The sequence below is a fragment of the Poeciliopsis prolifica genome, unplaced genomic scaffold (assembly GCF_027474105.1).
Source record: "Poeciliopsis prolifica strain line A6 unplaced genomic scaffold, Auburn_PproV2 SCAFFOLD004, whole genome shotgun sequence".
NCBI lineage: Eukaryota > Metazoa > Chordata > Actinopteri > Cyprinodontiformes > Poeciliidae > Poeciliopsis > Poeciliopsis prolifica.
This window is the reverse complement of record NW_026562379.1, coordinates 11,751,657-11,776,948: the sequence shown is the minus strand read 5'-3', so window position 1 is coordinate 11,776,948 and position 25,292 is coordinate 11,751,657.

Genomic DNA, 25,292 nt, shown 5'->3' with positions numbered 1-25,292 from the left:
ACCCACTCTGTCTGTGCTTTGCCCTCTTTCCAACCAGCACATTTCTGGCTCTCATTTTTTTTTTCTCAAATATTTCAAACCTATGCTTTCATACATTTCATATATTGATGTTCCTGCATTTTTCTCTCTCTTTGACTCCCTGTCCTTGTTTGCCCACCAATGCTTACATGTGGTGGAGCAGTGTTTGGCAATGTGAGTAGTTGTGGCAGCTGCTCTTTTTATTCAAGTCTCTGATTCAGTTTTTGTATCAGAGTCACACTTTTGTTTTCTTTCAAATTTACACCAAGAAATGAGGCAGTGACTGGAGGTGGCCAGTGTTCACGCCTGAACTCACGCCATATCTATCCTGCCAGGTTGCAGAAGGGTACCACTGATGAGTGACGACAAGTCCAATTTTACCATGAGGTGATTAGAAATAAAGTCTTGGGGAAAAGGTGTAAAAGGCTACTAAAATGGAAGTGAAGTTTTCTAAGATTTACAGAGGAACTGGGTCTACATAGTGGTAACAGATTGTTGCATTGTTGCCTTGCAGCAAGGAGGTCCTAGTTTGGATCCTGATACAAGTTTTACTCAAATAATTTATTAATTATCTCTATCCTAGGACTAAGCATAACTCCACATCACTCAGAAAGAAAAGTGAACTTCATTCCTCTTTATGTCTCTGCTGCACCTGACCCCCCTGCTTCATCAATACCAACTTTAACTATGTGCATTTTAAATGGCTGAAGAATACAGCTTTAGTTTATATTATGCTATATGTAAAGAGGAAGACATAATTACCAAGCTTACAGTGAAGGAAGTAGCATTTCTTGTTTGCAAATATTGAAAAACAAATGCAAGAATCATGTACATTGAAGAGAAATGGACAAACTTTTATTGCTTTTACTGGTTATATGAAAAACCAGTAAAAGAAAATAATTCCATATCATCTATTCAGGATATTTTAGGCAAACTGGTCAAACTGCTTCTGTGGCCAATAATTAATTTATCCAAAACAATAAAATAATACCTTTGTGATCCACCAGGACGTCTATAGAAAAGTTGATTATGAATAATGTGCTTCCACAGGTTCTGTGAACCCTCAGACTAAACACAAAAAGCCAACAGAAGCAGACATTTTATATAGGACAATCTGTCAAGCTCTGATAAATACAAAACAAATAAAGTGAAAGTACAGCCTCACAAATATATTCCAAGACAAATCGCAAGGAGAGCTTTACAATGCCATCAGTGGAGCCACGCATTTATTTGAATTACAAAACTAAGCAGGAATATAAAGGCTCTATTTTTCAGATGGTTTCAGATGGGTTTTCACTGAAGGGGATTTCAATGGATTTTATGATGTAAGAAGAGGTTGAAGGGTTATGGCTCAATAGGCCTCATATTTTCAAGGGCACTCTTGGAGATAAATAGGCCAGAACTGTACCAGAAACGGAATTAAGAAATCAAAGTATTTTCTCCATTGCAAAAACATGACATGTTTGTATGTTGGTTTGTCATACATTTCTGTTTGTTTTTTTTTTTTTTTTTGTCATCCTTAATGATTGGCTGACTGTCTCAGGATGTAGGTTCAATTCTCAACAACATATGAGTGCCTCCAATAGGTTGGAAAAATAGTAGCTGAGTTAATGACAAAATAGATCAGAATCCTGTCCTGCTACTGCTCCAAGCACTTTGCATGCAGAGGTGAGTGAATCTTCATCACTACAGGCTTAGTGTCTGAATAGCTTAGCATGAGAATGAGCAAAATCTGGTTTATACTAACTTATGTTGCATTTCCAAAACATCCAGCGTTTCCTAGACAGCAAATTATATGAAACATAGTTTTTGTTACGCTATTTGTCTGCAACAAATAGCGTAACATTACATACAGCAATACATTACATCACCATTGTAATGTATTGCAGATATGCAATAATAATATCAGGATTCTAACAACATATTGAGAGAAAGAAGCGTGAGGCCCAACAATTGACTTTATCTTGAATCTAATGTTTTCTGGTGCAAAGATACGTATTTAAGATTTTTTTAATGGTTTTTAATTGAGAAAAACCATTAGCCAGGCTGTAACTCAGCAGCAAGGCAAATGGACATTTTGGCAGAGGACTGATTAGAGTATAAATATTGCTTAAGTGCAATGATCACAAAATTGCACTCAGCTAAGCACAACCATGACAATATATTTATTATGGTTGGGTGGCATAACATTTTTCGACTTTAACTGTCTTTAACAGTCCATGTCAACTCTTTAGCCTAATTTGTACTTCATAAGTCTTTCCAAACATTTGGAGTTCACCTAGAAGTTAAACACGCACAAAGAACTGAATGAATATTCAAGTTAATGGCACTTTCACGACAGATTGTAAAACATCATCTTTAATTGACCCGGCCCACAAACCATAGAAACACAGTAACATCATAACTGTGGATCATAACTCAGTTGTCATATGTGTTCTCTGAACAAAGTGAGTCCTCAGTGCTTGTACTCTGTCACTGCTAAGAGGAAACACACTGCAGTTTATCTACGTCTTCAACATGAAAAATCATAACAGAGGCAGAATTTGGTTCTGCGGTTGTCCTGATATGTCAAACACAGGCGGAACTAACAGCATTACCTCCTGGAGTTGCCATACATTCGTTGCTTTACCAGAGCCATTGTTAACATCATTAGTTCAACCTGATTCTTTCCGCTGTAACCAGTCAAAATATCTGCAGTGACAAAGGCTGGTTGAAGTAATCTCATCTAAGACATGAAGTCACGGCGCCAGACCGACTTCCTTGTAAGTTTGGCATAAATCCGAATCATATGCAGCCAGAGTAAGAATTGAACAGGACGCAGTCTTCAAAGACACAAAGCTTATTTAGTTGCAAAAAGAAACGCCATGATGTTATTCCAGCTCCAGATTCAGTTATTGCAATATATATATATATATATATATATATATATATATATATATATATATATATATATATATATATATATATATATATATATATATATATATATACACATTTTATGAGAGCCTTTCAACGTAGTTCTAATCTAACCTCCATAAAAAAAATGTTGTTGATCTGCCACAAATGTTCATTGGTTGAAACTATAATATCCAAGTTGTTTTTATATGCTCCTTTAAGGATAAACTCAGGTCTTGTCAAAGAGACCTGAGTTTATGTCCAGTATCCTGAGCGAAGATAGATAGTAAAAAAGACATTTTTTTTTTTTTTTTTTTTATGATTTAGCAGCTTATCGTCATTAGCCTCTAGCTGCTCTTATATAAGGCAGAGCAACAACCCTCAGCAGCCATAAATCTGCCCTTGACTGAATGCAGAGTAAAGATCTACAGTTGGCTCCACCTCTTATTAAAAGGTTCTGCCTCGCTACATAAAGCACCTAGTTTCTAATGCATGTAACAGGGTTCCTAACCTCAGGATCTGCTTATCTCCTGTCTTAAAAGTCACCTTCTCTGCTCACACCTGTTTCTAATTGGCTCTGATCAGGAGAAGTAATGTTTTGCACCTGTGCCACTTGCGCATACTCTGCCCTCCAGCCAATCGGAAATTGATGCTTGCAGAACCCAGCCTATTAGGGCCGACCATGCTAAAGGACATCAGACATGAAAAAAAGCGAAGCCCTTCAGGGGAGGATTTTTTTGAACAGCTACCCGAGCAGAACAGCTTGGATTTATTCTGCCGGCAAAAAAGGTATTCGAGATGGGACAGATAAGTCAGATGGATGTGGAGCAAAACAGAAAACTCAGCTGATCTAGTATTTCACGGCCTAGAGTTCACCACTTTTTTTTCTCCATTCTCTGTGGGGCGTATATTCTTCAGCAGCCTGTGAATCATTTCGAAGATGTGGATACGTGTGCATGTCTAAAGCAAACCCCTGACCGAGACCAACACAAATGCAGTCGTCACAGCGACCATCACAGGGGATTAACAAGTTTCTGACAGAACTTACTGTGGGATTTTCGGCTGTGAGGCACTCTCAGCAAACACTTCATCATCACAGCCCCAAAAGAACATCACCCACCCAGATTGAAAAGGTGCACATTGCTCATTTTTGAGGCAGGAAAAATTATCTGACCATTTTCCTCCTCCTCGCTCATCTGCCATCTCTCCCCTCAGGACAGGTTCAGGGTGAGGGCAAGGCAGAGTGGGGAGCGATAGAAGATGTGAAGTATGGAAGGAGGTGCAGCAACCGCTGTCCACTAATGAGGTGCCATGCTCCTGCTATAAACCACTGTGGACAGATATAGCCAGAGGACAGCTGCACAGTGAGCGTTGTTGGATTACATGAGTTGCTGGGTGAATTTGTGTGTTTGAAAAATCAGGCTCTCTGTTAAGGACAATGGCTACATTGTTAAATTGTTAAAGTAAGAACTGGAATTTGTGAAAGTCAGGCCTTGTGGAGATGAACAGTTGGTATCTTAAATGCAGATGAGTGCAGAACCCAAACCAAAAGAAAGCACGGCATCGTAAAACTGCTTCATGAACTTTCACATCATTTTCACGTGTAAAAGTGAAAATGTTTTTTTTTGATGATGCTCCTATTAGTAGCCATGGGAAAATTTAAGATGACACTTGCTCCTTCCACAGGACCTAAGGTAAGAGAGTAGCCAGCAGAGTCATGATTAATTTATCAGTAATTCTTAGCATCTTGTCTGGAACATGTAGGGATGCGTCAGGTCAGAGTAATTGTGAGGTGATCCTGGGGCAGACCCAGAATTCACTAGGTAGGATAATATAGTCCTTAAGTGTAAGCACACTTTAGAAGCCGTCAGAATGAGCTGGAGAGTAATTCCAGCTCATTGCACATTTGGACACAATAAAAAGACTTCTAACTTGGTGCATTTGCCAAGAGACAGCATCTTTCCTTTTAGAGGAAAATGGCAGCAAAGTCTAGGTTTACAAAGTTGGATCTGTCTCTGGATAAAGACTAAAGGAACAATGTCCTTTGGGCAGATGAGGGTAATAATGCAAACTGTTAAAACCTAAGCCCACCAACTTCACAAACGCATCATTTCTTCTCTAAAGCATGGAGATGGGGGAGTGATGGATCGATCCTTTTTAGTCAATGAATTGAATATAAACTTCTCTAAAACAAAGCATTTCAGAACATATTGTATAAGGCAGTTGGGTCACCAAAAGAACAATGATTCCAAGCATGGCAGGAGATCTTTAACAGGAGATCAAAATGTGATGCTGTGAATGATTTTTTACAAACCTCAATTAAATGAAGCAATGTGGTAAAAACTTTGTCCTCAAAACTGTACACAGAAAATAAAACGTGCATAAACAATGTGTTATAAAAAATATCCTGAACTCTTCAATAGTAAAAGGTTTAATAACTGACCTAAAAAACAGACTGTTTTTTTCCACTTTTTGTGTTTTGAGGGTGAATGAGAAAAGCTTATTGTTAGTTTTGGAAGTTTTTACCATCATCTTTCAGCACAGTGATCCACAGCTGTTCCTTCACTGTTGAATCTTTGAGCAGTTGCCATTTTTGATTCCTGTTCATTTCTGATTTTCTCAGTCTTAGAGTCACAAGTTAAAGAACTTTAAAAAATAACTGAGGCTGTCAGCACTTCATATCTGCAGCAAAGAACCCTGACAGATGTAGAAAAGATTACATTGTCTTCCAATAAAAGCAGAGTCTGCTTTGCACACAACAGACACATATGGCACCCACAATCCACAGCTGAAAAATTGGAAATGCAGAAACCATCTGGTTTGTGTCTGTTAATGTCCATTTGTCCCTTTTTTTTCTCCTTTGGACTATCTGGTTTGATTTGTCAGATCCAGTGAAGGGATTTCCCAAAGTTTCAGTTAGATTTCACTGCACCGTTTGAGCTGGTATTTTACAGAAATATACATTGTTTTTCTCATTGGTAATTTAGTTTTTGTTTATTTTGGAATCCAGCAGAAAACCTGAAGAGAAAAGTTCATTAGAGAGTCTGGAAGATCTGGTGGGATCCGTCAAAGATCCTTCTGTAGTCTTCAGCGTTGAGTAATTTTGCTCTCGTGTCAAGAAAATTAAGTTGGTCGAAGAGTTGGTAGCAGAGGTACCAAACAAATGTTTGCCATGTAGATTTTTGTAAATTATCCATTGATTTGAACTTTTTTTTAACGCTTTTAACACTTCTTTACCAGTGGTGCCAGGAAACGTGGCAGGCACTGCATGAATCTTAGGAAAGTTAGCCAATGAAAACACTGAAAAATCCCTCCTAAACATTTCCAATGGAGCAAAACTGGCTCAGAAATCATGTCCAATGCAGAGGAAGGGTCCTGATAGTATTCTCTGACTAACAGTGAACAGATGCTGAGACATACTTTCTGCTGTTATGCTTTTGTTTCTTATCACATTTTGGCAAAATTGCCAACTAGTAGAACACAACTTGGAAGCGTCTGAAATGTGCTTGACGTGACTCACTGCATGCCAGTGTGGTTCGGACATTTAATTTTCGCAGGCCTGCGACTGATCAGCAGAGAGAAAAGGATCCCTGTCGACAATAATTCAGTAAGTAAAGCGAAGTCCAAGTGTGGATCATTCCACAGATGACTCCATTGAATTTGTTAGATGGTTAAAGTAAGAAATTCTTATGCCATTCCAACAATTTTCAAGAAAGAAAAATACAAAAGGGATTGTTTTGTTTTTTTCATAAAAAGGAGATAATTGTGGATATTTTTCTTGAGAGTAGAAAAATTGATGAAATGCTAGTTGTGGGAGTATCTCAGCATGAGGAGGGTTGGTAATTTACAGCGTGTGGTCCTTTGCTCTGAACATAGGTATTAAAATCATTACCGCTGTGTGTTAGTGTAAGCTTTCCCCTGTGAGAGCCAAAGGGCTGAGTTTTATAGCTCTTTTATTTAGTAATCCACAGCGGTTTCGGCGAGGCCCAGTTTCCACTCCAGGCCTCCTTTTTCTGTCTGTGTTGCGTTTATCAAAGAAGCCTTTGTGTACTCAGTGCTGAGCCCATAATCCAGTTATCAATCCTGGCACAAGGGAACAATTACATAAAGTTAGTCCTGAAGGTCGACTCACAAATGAATAAATTCAGAGACAATAAAGATAACGACCAGATGAAAGGACGAAGGAAAGAATCACAGCTATTTGCTGTATGCGCAGCACAAAACGGTCTCCAATATGCACACACATACCCAGACACCTTGTCCTCAGTTTAACAGCCCTGTAAAAATTCTAAATAAAATGCGGTGAATTCAAAACTTCTATTGGGGCGAGGGTGTCAGTGTGAGACGGCGGTCATCCCACATGAAATGCAGGCGGAGGGGGTGGAGGTGGTTTTGGTGGAGGGGGTGTGGCTCTGGGTATCTGGCATTCCACTGCAGTGTAAACACTAAGTCAATGTTGTATGTTTTATGTCAGGCCACAGAAATTCATTACATCTTATCACACATTTAGGTTTCAGGGTCAGCAGTGCCACGTCAACCCGCAGACACATTCCCTGTTTATTATTGTACACTTGCATATGACTACACTCCTACGTTTTCAGAACTCACTTCAGGGGCAGAGGCCCAGGCAGAAATTCAGTGCTATTATTAAATGGGCTCCTATGTGCATGAAAAACTTATTGCTGACATTCATGAAGAGATAAAAGAGAGCGAGAGAGATGAAATAAAGGGAGAATCTTATGTTGCAAAGCCTCCCTTCTTCAGATGGGAACCTTCAAGAGCAGCAATTCTTCATGTTTGTTCAAAGTGTCACATTCAGAGGTTAAAACAACCAGCTGCTTATTCTCACAGGTGTCTGAAAGTCCTTCTTTCATTAAAAATATTGCCTTGCTCATTTAGATATGGGACTCTGTTTTGTTCAATAAAGTAATTACATGTTTAAAACTTTGACTGAAAATCATCATAGAACCAGTGAGTTCATATTTTGGTAGCATTGACCTTTATTAAACTAAAAAGTCTGTGTGTTGTTTATAGAAAATATCCTAAAGAGATATTTGCTGATTGTGTAACTCTTACATTACTCCAAGTCCACTTCTCATTGGCTGACCAGACCCTTATGATGACTCCTCATCCAAACATAGTTTTAGAATCGTTTTTAAAATATGTCTGTTTAGTATGTTTAAATGTAGCAAGAGCAAAGTTGGAAAAGGAGTTTTATCATGAAATATGAGCAGCCAGTGACGGAGAAACAAAGGGAAGCTTTGGATCAATCAAGCAGGTCAGAGAGGACTGATCAACCTTTTTGAGATTTTTGATAAATCTCACTTTGCGTCTAAAGTAGGGAAATTGCAAAAATCCAACACCTTTACCAAATCTTTCAGCTTATTATTGCAATTTTTGGCAGGCTTAATGGCAGCTGGAGCAGAAACCACCTTCTCCTCCATGTGAGAGAGATTTAGATGGGAAACTGTCTGAACCTTTTTTTGATTCTATCAAGGTTCTACTGCCAAAACCTGATCAGACGAGGCTGGGTCTCAATCTTATCTTCAACATTTTCAATGTAAATAAATATTAGAACTCAGAATTAAGCTGTAGGTCATGTTTATTACTGAATATTGGTACAGCATAGACAAACATGGTTGAGTATGGCACAGTTTGGTCACATTCATGTCAGATGTCTCCGAGAGGTCTGTTTCCGTTCCATTCCACCTGTGTTTACAGGGAATTCTCTGAGGTGGAACAGGGATTTGGAATTCTGCACCTGAATTCAAACTAAGCAGGTCTCCATAACCTGCAGGGGTTTAAGGTTACAATAGCGGCTTTCTTTTTACTAAGGAAAAATGGTTGTTATGGTTATAAGAAGTAGACGACACCTGCTCTATATTATGCTTCTTTTCAGTTCCATTTTAAAGCGGAAATATTACGTCAAAAAAAAAAAAAACTCCCCTGTGCATATTGACTTTGTAAAATCACTGCTCTTGTGAAAAATGTTTTAAAAAGCACCTTTTTGGAGCGCCTAGATCTAGATTTATTTCATACAGCTCAAAACTCCTGAGTTGGAGTCCAATTTTCCAGTCAGCCAATATCTAGCCATCTAACTTCCACTCCAAATCATGCAAAAATATTTTGGACCTCAGAGTTGGAAGGCGGGATTATATTTGTGTGTGTTCTGCTCTGGCAGCTTAGAACATCGGCCACAGTGGGCCTGGTTTCCTTGCAGTGTCAACGGCAGATTGTATCTGCAAAGGACAAAGGGGGAAATCATAAGAGAAGAGACTTCTTTTACTTTTGCTTTGTGTTGTAATGTTTTACAAATTCTAATTTCTGAATCTTTTTTTGTTGTTGTTTGTCACTGTATAATAATGCATGTCACACACTTGAGTTTGAAAACGAATGTGTCTTTTTACTTCATACTTATGCCCTATTTTGTTTTGGTCTCTCCACAGCTTAAAAATGATATGAATCAAGTAAGACTTATACAAGAAAGTATTAGATGATTTGATAATTGTTTACTTGGCACGTCTCTTTACATGACATACAGCCTTTTCAATGATGGGCAAAAAAACATAAAACAACTAAAAAATCCATCAAAATGCATTCATGAGTGGATTGCCATTTAAGTGGGTGTAAGGTGGTTTGGTAATTCGTGCACAATCACACTTTTGAGAAGCAAAAAAGCGTGGAGTGAGATATTGAGAACAAAGGAGGGCAGATTCGATTTCCATTCCAGCATTCCAGACGTACCTGTCTGCTGCGTCTCACTTTGCCTCTCTGCACTGCCGGCCCACAAACACTGTGCTGCGTTTAATATATTCAAGGCTATGAACAGATAAACAATCAATCCTCCCCTCCTCGTTTAGACATTAACGTTAAATAATTAAATGGTTGAACTGCCTGAAATTTTGCTTTAGTACAACTGTATTTTTTGCCCTGAACTGACTCGATCATAGTAGTTGGAGCTTAGAAGTTGAAGGGAGGTTTACTGTACTGTGGCATCACACCTGGAAAATGAAGGGTACACAATTGCAGTTCAATTTGACTAAGCTACATACAGAGAGACCCAACAACCAAAGGGCCAGTGGGCAGGAAAAAGTAACACATTTTCTACAAAAAGGGACATCAGGAAAATAAACAAGGAAATAAAAGGTGAAGGGAAATGTGAAAAAGCAGCAAGCTTTTCTCACTGAGCTGAAAACTGAACCAACACACACAGTTTCAGCTAATAATAGCAACTGTTATCAGAATAGTAGAACTACGCACTGGAGATGCTGGTCAAGTGATTTTGACTTCCCCAAAATTGTTTAAACACGGCCACTGGATTTCTGGTTACGGCTCTGAATCCACCACCTCATGTTCATCATTGTTTTTTTTTTTTGTTTTTTTGTTCAGTTTATTGATCTTTTTTACACTGAATGTGAGACATTCCCACATTGACATTCCCACTCTCTTACAAATGCACATTTTATTGATGGAAATGCTTCTATAACTTCCCAGATATCATGTACATGAATTAATGCTTTCTTTGTCTCTTGTTTCTTGTGCACACAGCCAACTTTCTTGGCCTAGAACTACTTTTGCTCTTCTGTGGATAGAGGCTCCCTTGTGTAAATGCAACTGAAGCAGATACCCTTGGCCCAGTTCATCCGAGTCGCTCATCACATGAACACGTCACAGTGGCAGCAACGTAGGCTGTTTCACATGCTGTTGAACTTTATTGACCGCATCATTCACTCTGCAGCAGGACAAAAGGCCTCGTGCATCAGAGTTGTGCAGTCACACTGCGGTGATTTCGAAGGAAATGAGCTTAAGACTTGTGCATGCACTCCACTGGTACCAACTTCTTTGATGTATTTGTTTGCTGTTAATTAGGCATTATGTGTTTGTTCTCTGAACCAGTTGATGGAAAAAGCCGAGAGTTGGGCAGGGATCTATTGCTGCTGCAGGGAAAGAGGAAAAAAAGAGGGAAGATTTGTGTTGCCGTACGGAGCCCAGTTTGTGTGTAACTGTGCATTTGATGCGTTGCATTCTGCGGTTTGCAGCTCCACTGACTGATGTCCTTCCTCCGCCGCCTTGGAGGATTGATATCCCAAAGTCTGCCCCACTCAAGGCCAATCCCTTCCTGACCCTCCCTCGCTATAGCTCAAACTGTGCCCCCCACGTCTCCCCCAACCTGCTTTGGCCTTTCCTAACCTGACGTTTCTTCGGCTTGGCCTGACCAGGCACTGACTCTCCTTGGCTTGGAGACAACGGGGAGGCTGCACGTCGGGGAACGGCAGATATACGAGCCCAAACTGCTTTTTCATTAAGCTGACTGTCATTATGAAAAAGCTCTTTCTTATACTTTGCTTTCCTTCTCCGGCTGTCTCTCTCCTCCTCCACCTCTCTGGCTCGCTCATACTTTCATGTTCAAGGACAGAACAGCCGTTTACTGCTTAATGGTGGAGAGGAGCGACGCTGAAATGAAGGTTTGTTCTTTTTTTGTGTGCAGGAATATATGCGCTCTTGGGCTGTGGAGGTGGGGCGGCAAGCTAGAGAAAGATGATGAGAAGGAGTCATTGTGAGGTGATAACCTGAGTGGTGGAGAGATTTAGTGTCTAAAGGAAACACGCTGCTTGGAGAAATGGAGCGGTGTGTATTTCAAGTGATTAGGCAGCGCTTGTTCCACTACAGAGGCAAACAGAGTGTGTATTGTGCAGAAGAGGAGAGTCATCTGTCCATACCTGTTCTCGTTTGACAAATCTCTCTCGAGAACCAGCAAATTCATTCTTTTGTTTCGGTCTTGCAATGTTCAGAAGCATTTCACTTGATTCATTTTGCTCTATAAAGGTCATTTGTAAATAAAAAAGAAAACAACAACAAAACATTCACAGTCAAAGACAGCCAAAGCCATGTGCTTATTATCATATTTTATCATAACATCAAATTTTTTATTGTGGATGTAAAAATTAAACCTACAAAAGTATTAACTTTGTCTTTCTGTCAAAATGTTCTGTATAAAAGCTGTTAAAAAAGTTAACTAGATTTAAAACAGGTAAATTAAATGCTTCAGCTTACAGCTTTTCCCTCACTTCGATTTATGTTTCATGAGAGTTTGACTTCTCACACAGAATACCAGTGGTGGGTCAAGCATTTGGTACCTGGGCCTTCAGAAGGTCTTTAGCGATTTAATCCAAATCAATGACATTACAATTAAACGAGCCACCAATACAATACAAAAAATAAAACAGAAAAAGGGCAGGTTCTACTGCGGTCCTATTCAGCCCTGGCATTAACATCAGTATTTAGAGGACGGATTTCGAGTATCCTGAGTGGAAACATGGATGCAGAGCTAACAAACTCTGCTGTACGCAAATAAACGAAGAGAAAGCTGTTAGAAGATTTTTATACATAGTCATCATTATACAGCAGCAGGATGTTTATGAGGCGTGCAGAGAAATGAAGCGATTGAGAGGGCCTTGAGATTTCACTGCAGTTTAATCATCACTTAGCAAGTTAATAAATAATTATAAGAGGCCTTCTACATATTCAGAGTAAATTCCATTGTTTTGGGGGATTCTGATGGATGTCTTTTGATGGAAAACGAAATGTCATGAACTTATGCCGAATTTGATTTATTTTTGCCAAGATGTTGTCTATCTTAGCAGTGCATAGTTCAAATGAAGCTTGGTCATGAGCTTATTCCATTCCACGGTCTGAGGCCTGCGGGGACTTTTCCAATTTCTCAGAATCAGTCATGTAGCCATCATGCATCTAGCCACCCAAAGATCCAAGAATTTCTTCAGATCTTCCTTGGAGTATGGGAGATTTTTTTATACCATTCCAAACAAACAAACCTTTTCTTTAAACTGCTGACCAGCTTTTTGCATGGTTCCACCTGTGCTTTGATGCTTTATCTATAGTAATGAGCTTCATCTTTAGTTCCCTCAGCTGTTTTGCTATCAAATTCAATTTGGGACTTTGACTAGGTCATTTCAAACTGTTAATATTGCTTGCGGCCAGAATAAACTAGATTTCCCTCTTTCCTCTGCAGAACTCACTGTTCTAGGAAGGCATGAAGATTTCCCCCAGGGCAGCGGCTGTTTTAAGGTGCTACTTTTGGGTCACAGACCAAAAAGTATCTGTCCTACACTACGGACAGATTCAGACAGTTTTTACAGCCGTGTCATAACTCTGATAAATGTATGTTCTTGATGAGGGCCATGTGCAAAACACATGGAATATATAAAATGCAATTGTTATTTTTCTCTGTTTTATGGGAGAACTATTTATGCACTACTTACTTTATTCTGTACAAGGTTTTTATTCACAGAAACACAAATTTGTATCTCATACGACTGATAATTTAAGAGGAACTGTCTCTAAGCTATGTAGTCTTCTGCAAAGAAAAGTTGGTTTTTGAGTCTCATAAATATCTACCATCAGAAGGTTACTTGTGGTTATTTAGGTTTGATCTTGGCTTCTGTTAAGTTATATTTTATGAGCAAGCTGTTCTAAATTTGGATAAAAGCCAAGCAGAAATATGTGCAAAATATTTCAGGTAATAACATCCGATTAGTTGAGCATTTTTTGACCAATTACCATAATGCCGGAAAATACTTTACTACAACTGACGATAAGCTGATACACATAAAGTACATAAGCATGACATGGCTTATTTCTATTTACAGAACGGAAGTAATGCATAGGAAAGAAATAGTGTACATGTAAACTAACAATATGAAAATAAAAAGTAAAAAGAGAAATGTTGCAAAAAGCACGCAGAAAACTCCCGCTTCAAATACTGATGACCGGAATTCACCAATTTTCATCTTGATTAGCAGTAACTCATAACTAGCTGGTTTCATACTCAAGGTTCTGATCTATTTATCATTTTTAATGTAGAGTTAAAATAAAGATAAACATTCTCCAAAGAATTCATATAAAAACTTCTGACTAAGTGGTGTTTCCCGTTTTAATTGTTAACAGAGGAGGCTAAATTCTGTGATATGTTTCACTTTTTTGTTCAAAGCTGGGAGGCTATGGAAAACTTTTTAACTACCATTATCTTTCTATGGTAATCCCTTAAAGAGAAACGGGAAGCAGGCTTTACCCAGAAATGGAAATCCTCCACAGAATTCTGATCAGCGCATCTCCAGAGATGTAATTATTGCTGCTGCAGCTGGAGGGTGATGAAATTGGGCTTCCAATCAAAATCTGCTTAAGGCCTCATACAACCCTGGGCTGCCTCTGTTCCTCACAGGCCCCCCATAAATTCACAAGACATGGAAAGCATACACTCCTTCTCGATGACTCCGAAACAGTTCAGGTGTATTGCGCTTTTATTTTCCTTCTGTCCCAAACAAAGCCCATAACTCAGTCTCCTGATCCCTTCGACATCGTAAAGGCGAGGTGAAAAGAATAAAAGGCGAGTGGCCGGTTTACGGCTCACGTAAATCCACCAGGTCATCAAAGCAACACCGGCTGAACTGATGGCCTCAACAACTATTTCGTTCAACTTCAAATAAGATTAGATTTCAGCCCTCTTGAAAAAGTTATCAAGGAGGCCCACAGGAGTATTATTCCTCAAAGGCAGCTTACAAATCCAAATTAAATGGGGGGAAAAATAAATTACCAGTCAGTGGAAAAATGAGAACACCGTTTTATCATCTTAATTCCATCTCCTCTTTTTCTTCATCCCTTCATCTAAGCACTTCCTGGGCTAACTAGCGGTGCTGAGCAACCAGAAGTGCTGAGAATGTGCTCTGCTGACGAGCCCAGCAACTGTATTTATGGCTCTTTCAGAGGTTCTTTATGAATTATGCATGAGGTCTCACTGCGGTTCACAACAGTCCTGGATGTAAATCGATAGACGTTCACTTCAACCGACACAAATGATACCTCTGATAAGCAGCTCCTCCATTCACTGCCTCTGAATGCAGCTCCATGTTTTTCACCAAGACCCACAATAATCCTGTTTACTGACAACTTTTCTCGCACTCAGAAAAATATATAAGCAGAACACAGGATTTAGTTTGTTTGATCAATCTGTTCATGAAAAGGGTGAACAAATGAAAAAGGTCAATCTTCACATTACCTGACATGAAAAGAGCAGCACGAGCATTAGTAGGAGACGATGTTTTCTTGTTGAAACTATGAAAATGCGACAAAAGTATAGCTTATCCTTTTTTTTGCTCTATCCTTTTAATAATAAAATTTACAAAAAAGGGACTTTTTCTGTAAATTTCAAAGATTTTGCATTGTGTGGTGTATTGTGTACATTTTGTGATGTTTTTTTGTAAAGTTGAAAACATCGAGTCTCACTTCCCAATGCTGTTTAAAAACACTGGATTCCTGTGGAAAAACTGACTCTCAAACAATAAGTTTGGTCATTTGCATGTCGAAAAACTATCTCCACAATTTATTTTGCTTGTTAGGAATGTATTATCTGAGCTGAATAAATTTGTACTGTTAGATGAATATAACACTCTTCATTATTTTCTTGCTGGAGTTTGGTTGTGCATAATTATATCAAGCCTTGAGAACCAGTTGTTTTAGGAAGTAGATTTCAAGAATATTCCTCAAATTTTGTTTTTCATAGTAACACAAATTTATCACAAATGTATAAATGTCCAGGCTGTGCCCCGCCTCTTGCTCGGAACTCGGCTGGAGATAGGACCCAGCAACTCCGGACCCCGTTAGGGAGAAGGGTTATTAGAAAATGGATGGATGGATGTATAAATGTTTGTACTTCCCATGTTCTTCCACCTTATCTTCATTTGACTTCATTTAAATTGTATGGGCTTCATAAAGTACATTTAAACAAACATAAATGTCTTTTTACTCCGAAAGTCATCCCTGGATTTTCTCAACTCCCTGTTGGAATGCCGTCAGATTTCTTTTGGTGCTGCCAAGCCAAATAGAAACTTCCTTTCCATTCACCATGACTGGGCCAGTTTCCCTGGTTGTCAGATGCAGGTATTCAAATCTTGCAGGCACCTTGGTTAGAGGTCAGAGAGGTTGCGACCTGCTGGAAAACGCCAGAGGAAGAGTGTATCTGAAAGTTCAGAGCTTCAAACCAGCCGTCAGCCCACAAAACCACAGTTTGCTTTCTCAGGGTTAGACTTCCAAAGTCATGTTTTATTTTTCACATTTTATTGTTCTTGTGGTTTGTGTTCTTTATTTGTCTTTCCTTGGATGATTTTAACGTCGTTGCTTTTAAAGCTGTCGGGTATTTTTTGCTCTTTTGCAGACATTGAAACTTTTTAAAGACTTCTTCGAGAATGCTCACAGAGGCAAGTTGTTTTAGTCCACCAAGCCTTACCTCTCAACTTCCCAAATGTCGCCACAAGAGCTGGCCATAATTCATCACACACACACACACACACACACACACACACACACACACACACACACACACACACACACACACACTCGCGCACACTCATGGAGTCACACAGCGCCCGTTCTTCTCCAACCTTTCTTCAGTGAGTTGCTGGTGCCGTATCACATTAAAGGTCAGTTGCTGACTTTCCATTTTAGCTTTGCCTGGTGCTGGTAGCACACTGCGACCTGGGTGAATTGAAGGATTGTCTGTCACACCTCCTGCTTGATTTACTCTGATGGCTTTCAGTGAATGTGCATGCTGAAGAAACTCCTACTTTTACTTGAAATGTTTCTTTTTTTTTTTTCAACTTTGTAAGTTCTGCACTGACTGTACTCAGTCTTTGGCAAAATTATTAGCACCTCTTTTGTCACATTACAACAAAGAAAACTTCAGCCTATGTCACTGTAATATTATGAAAGATACCAACACAAAGTTTTAATTGTGGAGTGGGAGAAAAGCTCTTCTTTTCACAAATCTGTAAGTTCAAAATGTATTCATTTTGAGTCGATACTTCGTAGGTCCAATGCTTCTACTGCACTTCTAAGGATTTTGGGGTATATTTCTAAAAACTACCCTCTGTTTTAAACATTCTTCAGCTGTCCATTTTAGTTTTTAAATTTCATTGTACCTCTGGTTGTGTCTGAAAGCTTCTACAACAAGTTTTTTCTCTTAGGCTTGCTCTGCATTTACTTCCATCTAACTTAGTGTTGGACCTATCCAGGATTTTCTCTGGTCTGTTTCGTACAAACAGCTGTTTTTGTACTGAGATTAAATTAGAAAGAGGTGCAGTGTATTTATTTATTTTGATTTTATTTACTTGCTATGTTTTTTTAAGATAATCATTAGAGCAGTTTTTGTTTTTTTGTTTTATTTAAGGGTGACAGAGTGAAGGGAGCTGACTTCAAATTTTATTTGCACCAAATTTGGTGACCTGTTTATCTTTTTCAATGAAGTACTGATCTGTCACGTAAATGCAAATAACATGCACTTAAATGTACAACTTAATTGTGTATAAGTTCTTTATGATTAGTTTCATTTTAACAGTTTGATAACCTATGATTGTCTTTCAGTGCTATTTTCAAACCCACAGAGACCTTTTTCAGGGGTAAAATCTTGCATAATCTGTTGAACCAGAAGGCTTTTGTGCCCCTCAGCAAGACCTGGAAAAAAAGTAATACGTCTATTTTAAAATGAACTGGATTCTTGATGTTTCCTTCAGTCTTTTTCCCTTTAGTCTCTTTTTTCCCCCGTGGATACGTTAATCTCCTCTCAGACTACCCCCGCAGACACTTCATTTAGGCTAGAGATAGAGTAAGGAGAAGCAGGGGCGGCGGTGAGAGAATCCAGGGATGTCTGTGAGAAAAACTGATGCTGTTTTTAAAAAAGACATCGGATCTCTCACGTCCATATGGGTTTACAGCGCGTATCTTCCTTGAGAAAATTCTTGCTTAATTCCAGTCAAACATTTTCAAACAAATCTTTGAGGCTGGAAAATTTAAGCGCTTGGTGCAGAAGCACGTCATCCTTCGAATGAAGTGCAAACCTGAAAACCAACAGAACATCTGTCACCGGGTTGGATCTGTCTCTCAGCTCCACAAGAGTCCTGACTTCAAATAGAGCAGAGTGGAAAAATTAAAAATATTTCACAATGCTGAGAGACTCTGTTCTTTCTAAGGGTGTCTTATCTTTGTTTTTTCACTAACACATGTGTTCCTGCAGCTCAATGTGCTGCAGGAACACATTGTGCAGGGAATGATCCAAAAAGTTGACTAAGTGTCTTCATCCAGTTGCGTTTGGACATGTCTTTGTCCACATCTGGCGAAAGTAAAACAGCAACTGAGAAATTGTTTTCAAGTCTGAGGATATTAGGTTTTTCCATCACTTTGTCTCTCCGCACACAGTACACATTTCTTTAACCCAATATCTAGTTTCTACAAGGGCTTTAAGGGCAAACTTAGCCTTCATATTTCACTGCTGAGCTGCTTCCTTCATTATGGTAATATCACAAATCCTCACGAGACAGAGCGTGGCTGTTGGACGACAAGGAAATTTAAGTTAGTGGACCTATGTGGTTTGTTAGGAAAGGTTTCTCGACCCAATTTAATTGCCGTTTAATGAGAGGAAAGACTGGTTTCCATGGTGAATGTCTAACCTTAAGTTCCCTAGATGGATCCATTGACCTGCACTAATGATAGTAAAAATATACCAATTATAGTTATAAATGGGTACAGGATACAGAGCTGAGTGGAAAATAAAGGTTAGCGACCTGATCCAAAATTTAAACCTCTGGAGAATGGTGCATTTCAGTGGATTTCATGCTGCATTACTGTCACTTGGAATGATAAGTGACTTTAAATGTGCAGGTACATTAAAGCTTTTTTCCATTTGACTCTTCTTCTTGTTTTAGCTAATCCTTGTTTACATTTTGACTTTTATAGCTACTAAATGGACAGTTCGATTAGTGTCAGGGGTTCAAAAAGAGCTAGCGGTCTAACCAGTGAACCAAAGCATGATCTATTTCATCCAGTTAGCCTTCCAGTAACCTTATTATGATACAAGCCTGTCTCCATCGGGACCTGCTCTATTGTCTTACATTGAAATAAAAAAAAAGTCCTAAATGTAACAATTTCTCCAATATGTACATTAAAAGTACATGCCATCACTGATGTTTGTAGGCCAAAGAAAACTGAAGAAGAATCTCACAAACTGAGCTTTTATATTGCAGGCCAGATGTTAGCAATCACTGGACATGAATCTCGTTTTGATTTTGGGCTTCATTAATTAAAGCATTTCAAATTCCAGGGTGAACTGTGCATCAAATAATTAAAATATTTTTTAATTCGATGCACAAGGTTTTAATAAGTCATATTTAATTTCTGTTATCCAGACATAATAAAATGTAAACAAGACCCAAGATTTGATTTTGATTGCAGCTCAACCAAACTCTTCACTGGTCTTCAGACATAACTCTTGCTGGGTTTTTGGCAATTCTTTCTGACAAAGCCAGTGATATTAATTTAAAAATCGGAAAGCATAAAGCAGGGTAATAATTAACTTGGAACACTAAGGTCCAATTCACCAAATAATGGTTAGTGTGCATCTGTATTTCTGCCTGTGCATGCATATTAGTTTTATCCTGTGGGGATTATAGAAAGTCCATAATATGAACTGCAATGTTGTAATTGTTTGTAAGACTCACTGAATGTGTTTCCTGTATCATCATTCCACCCAGTAAAAATAACACCTAAGTCAATAAAAAAAAGTATGCAAACTTCTGATTTTCGCTGCGCTCACAGAAATGCAACAACTCTCACCTTCTCTACACGATTTTCCAAACTACTTAAAAGGTCTTGCTATTTTAAACTTTTATAGCCACAAGCACATTTTCTCACAAATGTACACAAACACTGTGCCTCTTTCCAGCACATTTATTTGTACGAAGTCTCCTGGGCTGATAACACACACACGCAAACACACGCACACATACCAACACAGACAGGCCGCAGCCCACTGGCCAGCCAGCCTTAGTTGTTTTAGGACTCAGGAGTCTAGTTAGCTAAAGCTAGCATCAATCATTTAGCTGGTGGAGAGCTGCTCAGTCGATGGGGTCGTCTGTGGGTGAGGAACTCAGCCCAGCTCCACCATTCCTCACACCAAGGGGGGCTTCGGGAACCAGGACTGTGGGGGCTCGAGTTCAGAGAGCGGCTGATGTCTTAAATACAACGTTAGTTCACTGAGACCAGAGGAGAGAATTTTTTTTTTTTTAATATGCAAGAAAATAACAACCTCGCTAACTAGAAGATCTCACTGCATGCTCATTATTCACAACTCATTTTAACTGTGTGAAGAACACAAGCTCTTATTTATAGTGTCTGAAAAGCATACGTCTTCCTCACATCCCCATATGCGATCTCTGGTTTGGCTGATCTGTCTTAATTTCGCAAGGCTTTAATGTTCTACCTGCTTCTGACCTTTTTTGGGATCACTGAGGGACTTCAGCCATTCCCAGGATGCAAGTAACTCTTTGGTTCTCCATACTGTACTTGCAGGCGATATGGGAATTAATGCATTACAACTTGTTCTGGGCTGGGAAAGTAGTTTGAGTGTTGAGAACCAAAACGTAAATTGTATAAAAATACTGAACTCTTTCTCTCTGCTTTAAAGAGGCCATTATGCTACTTTTTCTTTAGGAAGATAATTCCCAAAGCGTTTTTTTTTTTTTTTTTCTGGCTAAAATCTTGATGTATGCATGAACTAAAAGAATGACGTAAGAACTTGTGGTTGTATGACTCCATAGAATAATGTCTACCAGCTGTGGGATGGTTAAAGTTCTTTTGGTTTGATCATATTTGGTCAGATTTCTGTAACAGCAGAGGTGTCATACAAACAATTCTGTGAAAGTTAAGTATTTTTATTTATATATTATTAGGAAAAATCAACTGATATTCAATGGTTTAAATAATAGGTAGGCGCAAAATGGAAATTCCCAATGGAAACGGGCAAATTGACCTGGAAACCTTTGATCATTTTTATTGGTTGTTGTTGATTTGTTTTGTTTCATCTTTTGTCTTAAACGGTCCAATCTTTAATGTCTTTGCTTGAACACCAGTATTCCAGTCTCCCAAATTTTTGCATAGCTCTTTACCCCCGTTATAATTTGAACCTTCATTTTGTATCAAAGCATTGGCATCTTGTTCTTTACACCTTACAATAATTTCATGGCATATTGTTTTGAGAGGATGTTTATTACAATTGATTTAATAAACCATATTCCATTATTTTGGTTCTGATCCTAGTATTGCTCAGCCAACTCTTAAGAAATATAACTGATATCTCCTCAAATATGACCAAAATAAGTCTAAGCAATTTGCTGCTGGCACATATTTACCTTCACAGTTTACTTAAAATAGATTGTAAGAAAATCACTTTACATTGTTAGTTGCTAAAGCCGGTATGAATTTCTCCAAGATTAGTATGGTATTATGTGATTAAAATCTCCTCCTATAACTGTTTCCATTTCCCAATCAAAAACCTTATAAAACAATTTAAGCTCAATTTGTTGAAGGTCCAAAATGACCAGTACTCAAACAATATTTCTTTAGTCGGTCAAATTGTTATGACTTGCAAGTTTTCACTGAAGAATTTTGCACTATGTTTTTGGATAGCTTCATGGAATCACTATGATCCTGCAATATACTGTGGTCATAAAAACTCTGTAATATGTTCAGTGTTTTATGACCCAATAAAACCAAAGCAAATCTTGAGTCTGGATGGTATTTGTTTTGGCCAATGAGTTGAAGTTGTAATCCATTCGCAATGTGTAATGTAAAACCACATTATCTTTCTTTATAAACCCTCATATCTCATTTTAGCAAACAACTCTGAGACATGGAGGAATACTTTTGTTGAAAGGCGCTAAGCTTTGACATACTGCATTTTCCAGTTTTGATCTTATCTCACAATGTTGTACTACAATCCCCCCCGCATGGCTGCTATTTTAATTCCTTTCTCCAACCTGCTGAAAAATGTGGATTAAAACTGTAAGGAATGAGCCCTTAGCAGTGTGTGTGTGCGCATGTGTGTTTGTGTGTGTGTGTTTGGTTTTGTATTTTATACACTGTAAGGATCATCTTCCTGACAAATACTACATTAGGACCCATTGCATCTTGTAGGGCCAAACCCCAGACTGTTTAAGAAGACGTGTGGCATATTTGTTTGGCAAAAATTTCTGGAAGTCCTTGTGAAGATCGAGAGACATACCTTTATGTGTGTGCGGGGGTGTGTGTGTGTGTACGCATTGGTGCACACCTGTGAGCTCTGATGTAAATCTGATTGCTGTCATCAGTCCAAAGGCCAAAGCCATGGCGGACAGAGAAAGTCCCCGAGCCTGACTCTCGATGGTATTACCCAGCTTTATGTTTCCTTTTATCTACACTCCTTTTTCTCACCAGAGATCAAACCGCTGGATGATGGATAGCTGTTATGTCACAATGTGTCTTTTTTTTTCGATGTCGTTCACCCAATCATTTTCTCATATTACTTTTCAGTGTCAACTTTCTAAATTAAATGAAGAAAAAAAAGTCTTTGGAGGCAAAAGATTTGAACTGAATAACCTGACTTTCTCAAAAGTTCTCCAATAGTTTTTTTTTACTTCTATTTTTCAATTTTCTGCCTTTCTCTTTCTCTATATAGATAGCTGTCTGTCCATTTCAGTCTTTCAGATAGTTCTCTCAGTGATAACAAGGTTTCTGCTGAAGCTGATAGCCTGCTGAACCTTGATCAGGCTCCTATCCAGACCCTGTGGAGGGGGTCAGGAGAAAGAGGGGAGTGAGGGCTGGTTTGATTAACCTTCTCCTTCCTTGCAAGAATAGAGGCAAAATCCTCATAACCCCTAACACTCTGAGATCTGGTGGAAGGAAAACATGTTTTGCTATTGAGATTAGCATGTTTGCTTGTGCTGATTTGGTTCTGTTCAGCGTGTGTATGCGCTTTGAGAAAAGACAAAGGTTAGCCTATCAGGTGGGACCAGCAGTGTGGCCAGTTGTTCAGGATAAGAAGATCGAGTGGTCAAGTAGGCGTCCTTCGGTTGGGTTCATTTGGGATCAGGCCACCCACCAGCTCTTGTTGGCCTAGAGGAGAGATTAGTGTGGTCAGGTTGATAAAGCTCCACGTTCTCTGGAGACCCACAATCAGACAGGATCCTGATTCTAGAGAGACAGAAGGTCTCCTACACAAAACAAGTGATGAAAGTTACAAAATCTGCTCACCCCAAGGCTCTTCTTGCTCTTGATTTGATATTTGTTGACTTTAATCAGCTCTAACTTTGTGGTTGTCCAGGTTTGCTGCAGGTGTTAATTTGAAAATAAAATATTTTCAATCTAAAAATGGTCTAACTTCACTGTTTTTACCATGTTTTAGATGCTGGCTGGTATGAGATTATCATTCTATAAAAATCTCATCTTTATGTAAATATAAATTTCCAGTATTTACATAAAAAGATGAAAATAAACACTTTAATTTTTATTTATTTGTTTTTAATCAGAAAAACTATTTTAAGATCCATATTGTTACATCCAGCGTACGAGATGACAATGTTGTGTTTATGAGAATGAGATTTCAAAAATTGGAATACTTGATTATATAGAAGACTAAATAGATTTAATCGTTCCATTAAAATTGTAAAGTGCTAAAATTAACTACCTTTGCATCACTCTTTTCTGATGTTTTAACTGTATAGTAGTTCAAGAAATCAAATCTGATATACGCTGAGCGAGGTCTCAAGTTAGACCTACTATTGTTCTGTCAGGGTTTGCTCTTGTTTTCTTCCTTATACCTTTGCCTCTCAGATGCTACATCTTGTCAATCAAAGGTCCTCCAAGGTCACACATACGGCCTTCTCTAATGGCAGGGTTATTTTTGGGTTGTTTGCAAATTTCTTTCACCCTTTTACTTTTCAAATGAACATCACAACATCAACTTGTTTTTTTTCTCCTTAAATAAAAAATAAAAAAACAAAACATATTTTCTCTTTCTTTAAGAAAAGACCCTTTTTGTGATAAACACTGGGGGGGCTGGATTAGAGATTCTAATATTGGATGGATTTAAGGATGCACTCAATAATAACGACACAAAAGGCAAAATAAGTGTGAAGGGTTGCGCCCCGTTGTGAGTGGTTCAGAGGTCCAACAGGGAGGGTTTTATCTGAAGTCAGGAAATTTAATTATGAAACAAAAGTGACCTAGTCAAAAAGATTGAAGTGACAGTCCTGAGAGGCAGGAGTTAAGCCTGTTTTCAGGGCAAGCACTTCACCTTACGGTTTCTTAATTAAATTGTCTGACAAAACCACTGAGCTTCCAAGCACTGTGGGTGTAATCGGGTTTGATTGTTTGCTTTCACTTGACAATGGAGTCCGATCCCTAAAAAGAAACTAATTTAGGGGGACCTGCAATGACTCTTTGCATTAAATTTTAGTGCACAAGACAAATGTGTCTTTAGGGCTAAACAAGATTTATAGTTCCTTCCACTACATTGTTGGTATGGTGTGGTCATTTTATGAACTGCAGTGTCATTTCTGTGCTACACACACCTTTTAGAGAATGCAGATGTTCCTACTTGATTTTAGGAGACTTTAATTGCCGTTTGGAAGTCTCTCAAATTAGTTTTCTTTTGCCCTTTCCTCAATTTTGGAGGTAGGATAAGTTCTTGATAATCTCATGGGAAGTCATTGATATTCTTTTGCACTCTTCCACTAACCTTTTAACAGTGAGAGCTCTCTGATGATTTGGAAACTCTCTGTGGTCGGTAATTTGAGAAGTAGCAAAATGTGAGGAGAAATAAATGGTGAAGCAAAACTTTCTTAACTATTGAGAGGTACTTGGAGTGGTGAAAGGTGTGCACTGCCTGGTAGTAAACACAGGTTTGTAGCCAGATTCCACACCTATGCAGCCGTAGTATTTTAGTTTGTTTCTTTTTATTTTTGCTCCAGAAGTATGTCAATATTATTCCCAGTTAGGCTGTTCAGCTTTTTTCTTTTTTCTTATATTTAACAAATTTTACTTTACAGATGTGTGCACACCCAAAGTAGAGCATTTTGCTGTAGTTATGTCCACTGTCTACTGAGAACACAGGAAAAAAGAAAAATCTGAAAGAAAGGATAAAGTTCAAATTTGCATTATTGTGATTCCTTGAGAAATGTTATCAAATGGAGCAAACAGATCATTTGTCAATACTGGTTTTCTTTGATCTTGTTGTTTTCTATTACTGCTCATGATTTTGTCTGCAATTTTTATAACCTGCTTTGTGTTCAGGGGCACCCCAGTGAATGAGAGTGTTATTATCAGCATTAGTGTGGACAATGAGCTTTGGGCTGCACAGGGACTAACTGTGAGAGTCCTGGTGATCTGCAGTGGATGGCTACAGGTAGGCGTAATATTAAACTCCAAAGTCCTTTGTGAGTTATTTCCTATAACTGCTTTATTGTTTATCACAATTCTTCAGAAAAAAACAGAATTTGAAG